Source organism: Lolium rigidum, chromosome 1, assembly GCF_022539505.1.
Source record: "Lolium rigidum isolate FL_2022 chromosome 1, APGP_CSIRO_Lrig_0.1, whole genome shotgun sequence".
NCBI lineage: Eukaryota > Viridiplantae > Streptophyta > Magnoliopsida > Poales > Poaceae > Lolium > Lolium rigidum.
Genome location: NC_061508.1, coordinates 191,159,724 through 191,168,914, shown reverse-complemented (window position 1 = coordinate 191,168,914; position 9,191 = coordinate 191,159,724).

Below are 9,191 nucleotides of genomic sequence, written 5' to 3'. Positions count from 1 at the left end.
GTTAGAGGAGTATTAAAGAACATACGAACCTGGGAAATTTACATCAGTAGCACATGATCCTAAGCATCGCTCCTTGCTCCATTGCACATGAGCTATACCTTACATGGCTCCCTGTGCACAAAATTAATTTATGATACTACAGTAATTGGTCGGGCAATTAAGTTGTTAGTATCTGGATGGCTAATTCCATATGATCATTTTCATGGAAGCCATTGAGTGCCTGTTCTTACCAGCGGTGGAAGTGGTGCTGCACCTGCGATGCCGTAATCTTGGTATCAGTTGGCGCTATGCCACAACTTTCCGCTGTCATTGGTGCGCTGCTGTACAATCTATATATACTGCATACAGGTGACTGGAAAATTGGTGGATGGCTAACGCATCCAAATCGTCCCGGCGGAAAGAGTCCTTTTTTAATCAATGATTGGCGGTTGGAGATTTTATGGTCTCGTTTTTTTTCTTTCTTTCACGTAAGCTGGAAGAGACACATTCAAAGGACTAGGACAATACCCGTGCTTCGCTACGGAGCAATCAACCACCGCCTCCTTCACCTGTCGCTTCATCCACATACTCTTGCGCTAGCGCTAGCAGCATTGCACTTCTATCACCAGCTCGACCGACTTCGCAAAGGCAAAGGTCTTCGCCTCCTTCGGGATGATATATATTCTGGATTCAATTATGAAATTGCCAAATTTATCTCTTTTCAAAACATCGAGAGAAAAGAAATCACATTAATGATCTGATAAGAAAATGATTTAGGAACTCACTTATGAGGTTTATGTTTAAAACTGCAGAAATAAAACATATAATGTTCTCTTTTTAAAATTAAAATCATCAATCAGGAGGTTCTTTAACCATGTAACGAAACTTTTTGCAACTGAAGTACTCAGTGCAGCTCCTGTCTGTCGAATCTACCAACCAAATACGACGCAGTATTAGCAAAAAAAAATAGCATCATGCAGAACGAGATGTATAGCACGTATGCAAAAGAAGCACATCCAAATATTTAAATCTTGTATGCACATCACTCGGATGGCTTTGCCTAATATGTAGAGAAAACTAATTCAGGGCTGGAGTTGCGTCCAGCTAGAAGAAATTTGAGTCTCGCAGATGTGGGCACCCTTTTGAATCTTGATATATGTGACTAACTCTTAATTCGAAGAGATAACTTAGGCCCCACTTCATTAAACGATATGATTACTTGAAATTGAGGATATATTGACTGGGGCGCATGGTCAATGCTGATAGGCAAACGAATCTACATAAGCCAAGGTAGGCTGTAGTGCTACATCAATCGGAGCGGACATGGTGTTCAGAATCTTCAGTGGCCTGTTGCTCAGAAACCCGCGGCTCCCCATCTGTCTTTGCGTCATAGCTGCACCCACCCGCACTCAATTGCAAGAGAAATAGTCGCCTAAATCAACGCTTGCCGGAGGCTATACCCAGCGGGTGCGGTCCTAAGTGCGCTGTCGATCATGCAGATGCAGATTAGTGTGTTGTCGATCAGGAACATCAGCACCGCGTCGCTGAACTGGTTCGGAAGTCGAATTCTGTGGAACCTGCGCGTCGCCGCTTGTGGACGCCTCCTAGCTGAATCCCTGGCGCCGCCCGTCCGTGTAGGATCTATGTGATGGAGATGGGTGGGTTCCTCGGCAGGTCCAGCTAGCGCTTCCTGATCAGTAGCTCAGGACAAATTTCGACTTCGATCATATCGCGCACGCGCAGGACGATCAAATTCCAATCAAATCACCCCGGACGAATTCCGATCAAAATCCAGAAAAAGGAAGGAAGAAGTAGAACAAAGGAGATAGATCGACGGTCAGGTGGGTAATTGGGTATATAGAGGAGAGATGGCGTTCTACGGTGGTGGAGATGGAGTTTGGATCGGATTTGTGTCGACGATGGTTACAGGACGTGCCTGGGTCGGGCTCTCGGTGCGCGTGGGATCGGGTGGCGTGGCGCGTGGGTTGCTAATTGGGCCATGCCAGACGTGCGCCTTGAGGCTACCGCCTTGTGCAGGGATCGTACATGGCAGATAAGATCGATCGTATCTTAAACGGATTCTAACGCGACGGACGAAACGAAAATTAGCATTGGACAACAACGGACGAACCAAGCGGACGAAAACGGACGATACTAAGGAAACACTATTCCCTTTATTATTAGGTATGGATTGTCTCCTGATTAATCCAACGATCTAAAATGAATTGTGAAAGTATGGAACGGAAGGTGCTTGGGATGGAATATCTTGGAAGTTACAATTTAATCACCACCAGATCAATTAGTTGAGCCAGCCCCAGCGGAAAAGTAGTACGGCAATCATGATTTAAAATAGACGTGTATATGTTGGACTTCTATTTTTTTTGAGGATGTCTATAAATCGGCCGTACATGACCAAAACAATATTCAGGCTCGCCCCAGCTTTTATGACGTGACAACACAAAATAAACGTGCCTAGTTGACTTGGTGCGTTACATTAAAATTACGACTCTCTTCCACTAATCCTAGCCATATATTTTAGATCTAATTGTCTTAATTATTCTAATGATGTGGATTAATGTGGAGCTTTGTATGGTGCCTCCAATTAGTAAATATAAGATTTTGAAGGTTTTAAAGGTAGCGCATGAGAATTTACTTGGAATGGTTTGAAATGCCATGCATAGGTATTTATGGTGGACACTCTGGAATAACTTGGTTTTCATGTGTTTGGAGGCACGAGCAGCGTTCCCGCTCAGTACAAGTGAAGGCTAGCAAAAGATTAGGGAGCGACAAATCAAGAGAGCAGTAACTGTCATAATCATGCTTGCGGCAAAATAAATTAACCGAGGCATAAAAGTGATACAAGAACTCTGAAGCAATGTAAATCATTGAGGCTTAATTGACTCTTGTTCAGTCATATGCATGCGTGAGCATGTGCCAAGTCGATATAAATGAATTATTCAGAGGAGGATACCACAATGCCATACTTAATTATGAATAAAACAATGCAAGCAAACATCCATGACATGCTGCTTGATGGCGTGTATTTCACACGTTCGTTGGGCAACCCCAAGAGGAAGGTATGATGCGCACAGCAGCAAGTTTTCCCTCAGAAAGAAACCAAGGTTTATCGAACCAGGAGGAGCCAAGAAGCACGTTGAAGGTTGATGGCGGCGGGATGTAGTGCGGCGCAACACCAGGGATTCCGGCGCCAACATGGAACCTGCACAACACAGCCAAAGTACTTTGCCCCAACGAAACAGGTGAGGTTGTCAATCTCACCGGCTTGCTGTAACAAAGGATTAACCGTATTGTGTGGAAGATGATTGTTTGCGAGAGAAAACGATAAAACAAGTATTGCAGCAGATTTGTATTTCGGTATTAAAGAATGGACCGGGGTCCACAGTTCACTAGAGGTGTCTCTCCCATAAGATAAAAGCATGTTGGGTGAACAAATTACGGTCGGGCAATTGACAAATAGAGAGGGCATAACAATGCACATACATGGCATGATAAGTATAGTGAGATTTAATTGGGCATTACGACAAAGTACATAGACCGCCATCCAACCGCATCTATGCCTAAAAAGTCCACCTTCGGGTTATCGTCCGAATCCCTTCCAGTATTAAGTTGCAAAGCAACGGACAATTGCATTAAGTATGGTGCGTAATGTAATCAACAACTACATCCTCGGACATAGCGCCAATGTTTTATCCCTAGTGGCAACGACGACAACACAACCTTAGAACTTTCTCGCCACTCGTCCCGGTGTCAATGCGGGCATGAACCCACTATCGAGCATAAATACTCCCTCTTGGAGTTAAAAGCAAAAACTTGGCCAGAGCCTCTACTAGTAACGGAGAGCATGCAAGATCATAAACAACACATATGTAATAACTTGATAATTAACATAACATGGTATTCTCTATCCATTGGATCCCGACAAACACAACATAGAGTATTACAGATAGATGATCTTGATCATGTTAGGCAGCTCACAAGATCCAACAATGAAGCACAATGAGGAGAAGACAACCATCTAGCTACTGCTATGGACCCATAGTCCAGGGGTGAACTACTCACTCATCACTCCGGAGGCGACCATGGCGGTGTAGAGTCCTCCGGGAGATGAATCCCCTCTCCGGCGGGGTGCCGGAGGAGATCTCCGAGAATCCCCCGAGATGGGATCGGCGGCGGCGTCTCGGTAAGGTTTTCCGTATCGTGGTTTTTCGCATCGGGGGTTTCGCGACGGAGGCTTTAAGTAGGCGGAAGGGCGAGTCGGGGGGCCGACGAGGGGCCCACACCACAGGGCGGCGCGGGCCCCCCTTGGCCGCGCCGCCATGTGGTTTGGCCACCTCGTGGCCCCACTTCGTATGCTCTTCGGTCTTCTGGAAGGTTCGTGGCGAAATAGGCCCCAGGGTCTTCGTTTCGTCCAATTCCGAGAATATTTTGTTACTAGGATTTCTGAAACCAAAAACAGCGAGAAAAACGAAGCGGCACTTCGGCATCTTGTTAATAGGTTAGTTCCAGAAAATGCACGAATATGACATAAAGTGTGCATAAAACATGTAGGTATCATCAATAATATGGCATAGAACATAAGAAATTATCGATACGTCGGAGACGTATCAAGCATCCCCAAGCTTAGTTCAGCTCGTCCCGAGCGAGGTAAAACGATAACAAAGATAATTTCTCAAGTGATATGCCATCATAATCTTGATCATACTATTTGTAAACATATGTAGTGGATGCAGCGATCAAAACAATGGTAATGACATGAGTAAACAAGTGAATCATAAAGCAAAGACTTTTCATGAATAGTGCTTCAAGACAAGCATCAATAAGTCTCGCATAAGAGTTAACTCATAAAGCAATAAATCAAAGTAAAGGTATTGAAACAACACAAAGGAAGATTAAGTTTCAGCGGTTGCTTTCAACTTGTAACATGTATATCTCATGGATATTGTCAACATAGAGTAATATAACAAGTACAATATGCAAGTATGTAGGAATCAATGCACAGTTCACACAAGTGTTTGCTTCTTGAGGTGGAGAGAGATAGGTGAACTGACTCAACATAAAAGTAAAGAGAATGGTCCTTCAAAGAGGAAAGCATCGATTGCTATATTTGTGCTAGAGCTTTTATTTTGAAAACATGAAACAATTTTGTCAACGGTAGTAATAAAGCATATGAGTTATGTAAATTATATCTTACAAGTTGCAAGTCTCATGCATAGTATACTAATAGTGCCCGCACCTTGTCCTAATTAGCTTGGACTACCGGATCTTTACAATGCACATGTTTTAACCAAGTGTCACAATGGGGTACCTCCATGCCGCCTGTTACAAAGGTCTAAGGAGAAAGCTCGCATTTTGGATTTCTCGCTTTTGATTATTCTCAACTTAGACATCCATACCGGGACAACATGGACAACAGATAATGGACTCCTCTTTAATGCATAAGCATGTGGCAACAATTATTATTCTCATATGAGATTGAGGATATATGTCCAAAACTGAAACTTCCACCATGGATCATGGCTTTAGTTAGCGGCCCAATGTTCTTCTCTAACAATATGCATGCTCCAACCATGAAGGTGGTAGATCTCTCTTACTTCGAGACAAGACGGACATGCATAGCAACTCACATGATATTCAACAAGGAATAGTTGATGGCGTCCCCGTAAGCATGGTTATCGCACAACAAGCAACTTAATAAGAGATAAAGTGCATAAGTACATATTCAATACCACAATAGTTTTTAAGCTATTTGTCCCATGAGCTATATATTGCAAAGGTGAATGATGGAATTTTAAAGGTAGCACTCAAGCAATTTACTTTGGAATGGCGGATAAATACCATGTAGTAGGTAGGTATGGTGGACACAAATGGCATAGTGGTTGGCTCAAGTATTTGGATGCATGAGAAGTATTCCCTCTCGATACAAGGTTTAGGCTAGCAAGTTTTTTTTGAAACAAACACAAGGATGAACGGTACAGCAAAACTCACATAAAAGATATATTGTAAACATCATAAGACTCCATACCGTCTTCCTTGTTGTTCAAAACTCAATACTAGATATTATCTAGACTCTAGAGAAACCAAATATGCAACCCAAATTAGCAAGCTCTAAGTGTTTCTTCATTAATGGGTGCAAAGTATATGATGCAAGAGCTTAAACATGAGCACAACAATTGCCAAGTATCAAATTATCCAAGACATTTTAGAGTTACTACATGTAGCATTTTCCAATTCCAACCATATAACAATTTAACGAAGGTGAAACTTCGCCATGAATACTATGAGTAGAGCCTAAGGACATACTTGTCCATATGCTACAGCGGAGCGTGTCTCTCTCCCACAAAGTGAATGCTAGGATCCATTTTATTCAAATAAAACAAAAATAAAAACAAACCGACGCTCCAAGCAAAGTGCATAAGATGTGACGGAATAAAAATATAGTTTCAGGGGAGGAACCTGATAATGTTGTCGATGAAGAAGGGGATGCCTTGGGCATCCCCAAGCTTAGACGCTTGAGTCTTCTTATAATATGCAGGGGTGAACCACCGGGGCATCCCCAAGCTTAGAGCTTTCACTCTCCTTGATCATATTGCATCATACTCCTCTCTTGATCCTTGAAAACTTCCTCCACACCAAACTCGAAACAACTCATTAGAGGGTTAGTGCATAATAAAAATTCACATGTTCAGAGGTGACACAATCATTCTTAACACTTCTGGACATTGCATAAAGCTACTGGACATTAATGGATCAAAGAAATTCATCCAACATAGCAAAAGAGGCAATGCGAAATAAAAGACAGAATCTGTCAAAACAGAACAGTCCGTAAAGATAGATTTTATTAGGCCACCAGACTTGCTCAAATGAAAATGCCCAAATTTAATGAAAGTTGCGTACATATCTGAGGATCATGCACGTAAATTGGCTTAATTTTCTGAGCTACCTACAGGGAGGTAGACCCAGATTCGTGACAGCAAAGAAATCTGTAACTGCGCAGTAATCCAAATCTAGTACTTACTTTTCTATCAAAGACTTTACTTGGCACAACAAAACTCAAAACTAAGATAAGTAGAGGTTGCTACAGTAGTAAACAACTTCCAAGACACAAATATAAAACAAAAATACTGGAGTAAAAACATGGGTTGTCTCCCATAAGCGCTTTTCTTTAACGCCTTTCAGCTAGGCGCAGAAAGTGTATATCAAGTAACATCAAGAGACGAAGCATCAACATCATAATTTGTTCTAATAATAGAATCATAAGGTAACTTCATTCTCTTTCTAGGTAAGTGTTCCATACCTTTCTTGAGAGGAAATTGATATTTAATATTACCTTCCTTCATATCAATAGCACCAACGGTTCGAAGAAAAGGTCTTCCCAATATAATGGGGCAAGATGCATTGCATTCAATATCCAAGACAACAAAATCAACGGGGACAAGGTTATTGTTAACCATAATATGAACATTATCAACTCTCCCCAAAGGTTTCTTTTTAGCATTATCAGCGAGATTAACATCCGGATAACAATTCTTCAATGGTGGCAAGTCAAGCATATCATAGACTTTTTTAGGCATAACGAAATACTTGCACCAAGATCACATAAAGCATTACAATCAAAATCTTTGACTCTCATTTTAATGATGGGCTCCCAACCATCCTCTAGCTTTCTAGGAATAGAAGTTTCAAGTTTTAGTTTCTCTTCTCTAGCTTTTATGAGAGCATTTGTAATATGTTTTGTGAAAGCCAAGTTTACAGACGCTAGCATTGGGACTCTTAGCAAGTTTTTGTAAGAACTTTATAACTTCAGAGATGTGGCAATCATCAAAATCTAAATCATTACAATCTAAAGCAATGGGATTATCATCCCCAAGGTTGGAAAAAATTTCAGCGAGTTTTATCACAAGCAGTTTAGCGGTTTTAGCAGTTTCAGGTAATTTTGCGCGCTTTGCACTAGGAGTAGAAGCATTGCCAACACCAATTATTTTACCATTAATAGTAGGAGGTGTAGCAACATGTGAAGAATTAGCATTGCTAGTGGTGGTAATAGTCCAAACATTAGCTACATTTTTCTCTTTAGCTAGTTTTTCATTTTCTTCTCTATCCCACCTAGCACGCAGTTCAGCCATTAATCTTATATTCTCATTAATTCTAACTTGGATGGCATTTGCTGTAGTAACAATTTTATTTTCAATATCCCTATTAGGCATAACTTTCGATTTCAAAAGATCAACATCAGAGGCAAGACTATCAACTCTAGAAACAAGAATATCAATTTTATTGAGCTTTTCCTCAACAGATTTATTAAAAGCAGTTTGTGTACTAATAAATTCTTTAAGCATGGCTTCAAGTCCAGGGGGTGTATTACTATTATTGTTGTAAGAATTCCCATAAGAATTAGCATAACCATTACCATTATTATAAGGATATGGCCTATAGTTATTACTAGAATTGTTCCGATAAGCATTGTTGTTGAAATTATTATTTTTAATGAAATTTACATCAACATGTTCTTCTTGAGCAACTAATGAAGCTAATGGAACATTATTAGGATCAACATTAGCCCTATCATTTGCAAGCATAGACATAATAGCATCAACCTTATCATTCAAGGAAGAGGATTCTTCAACAGAATTTACCTTCTTACCTTGTGGAGCTCTTTCTGTGTGCCATTCAGAGTAATTAACCATCATATTATCAAGAAGCTTTGTTGCTTCACCAAGAGTGATGGACATAAAGGTAACTCCAGCAGCTGAGTCCAATAAATTCCGCGAAGAAAAATTTAGTCCTGCATAGAAGGTTTGGATGATCATCCAAGTAGTCAGTCCGTGGGTTGGGCAATGTTTAACCAGAGATTTCATTCTTTCCCAAGCTTGAGAAACATGTTCATTATCCAATTGTTTAAAATTCATTATGCTACTCCTCAAAGATATAATTTTAGCAGGGGGATAATATCTACTAATAAAAGCATCCTTGCATTTAGTCCATGAATCAATACTATTCTTAGGCGAGAGATAGCAACCAATCTTTAGCTCTTCCTCTTAATGAGAAAGGAAACAATTTTAATTTTATAATGTCACCATCTACATCTTTATACTTTTGCATTTCACATAGTTCAACAAAATTATTGAGATGGGCAGCAGCATCATCAGAACTAACACCAGAAAATTGCTCTCGCATAACAAGATTTAGTAAAG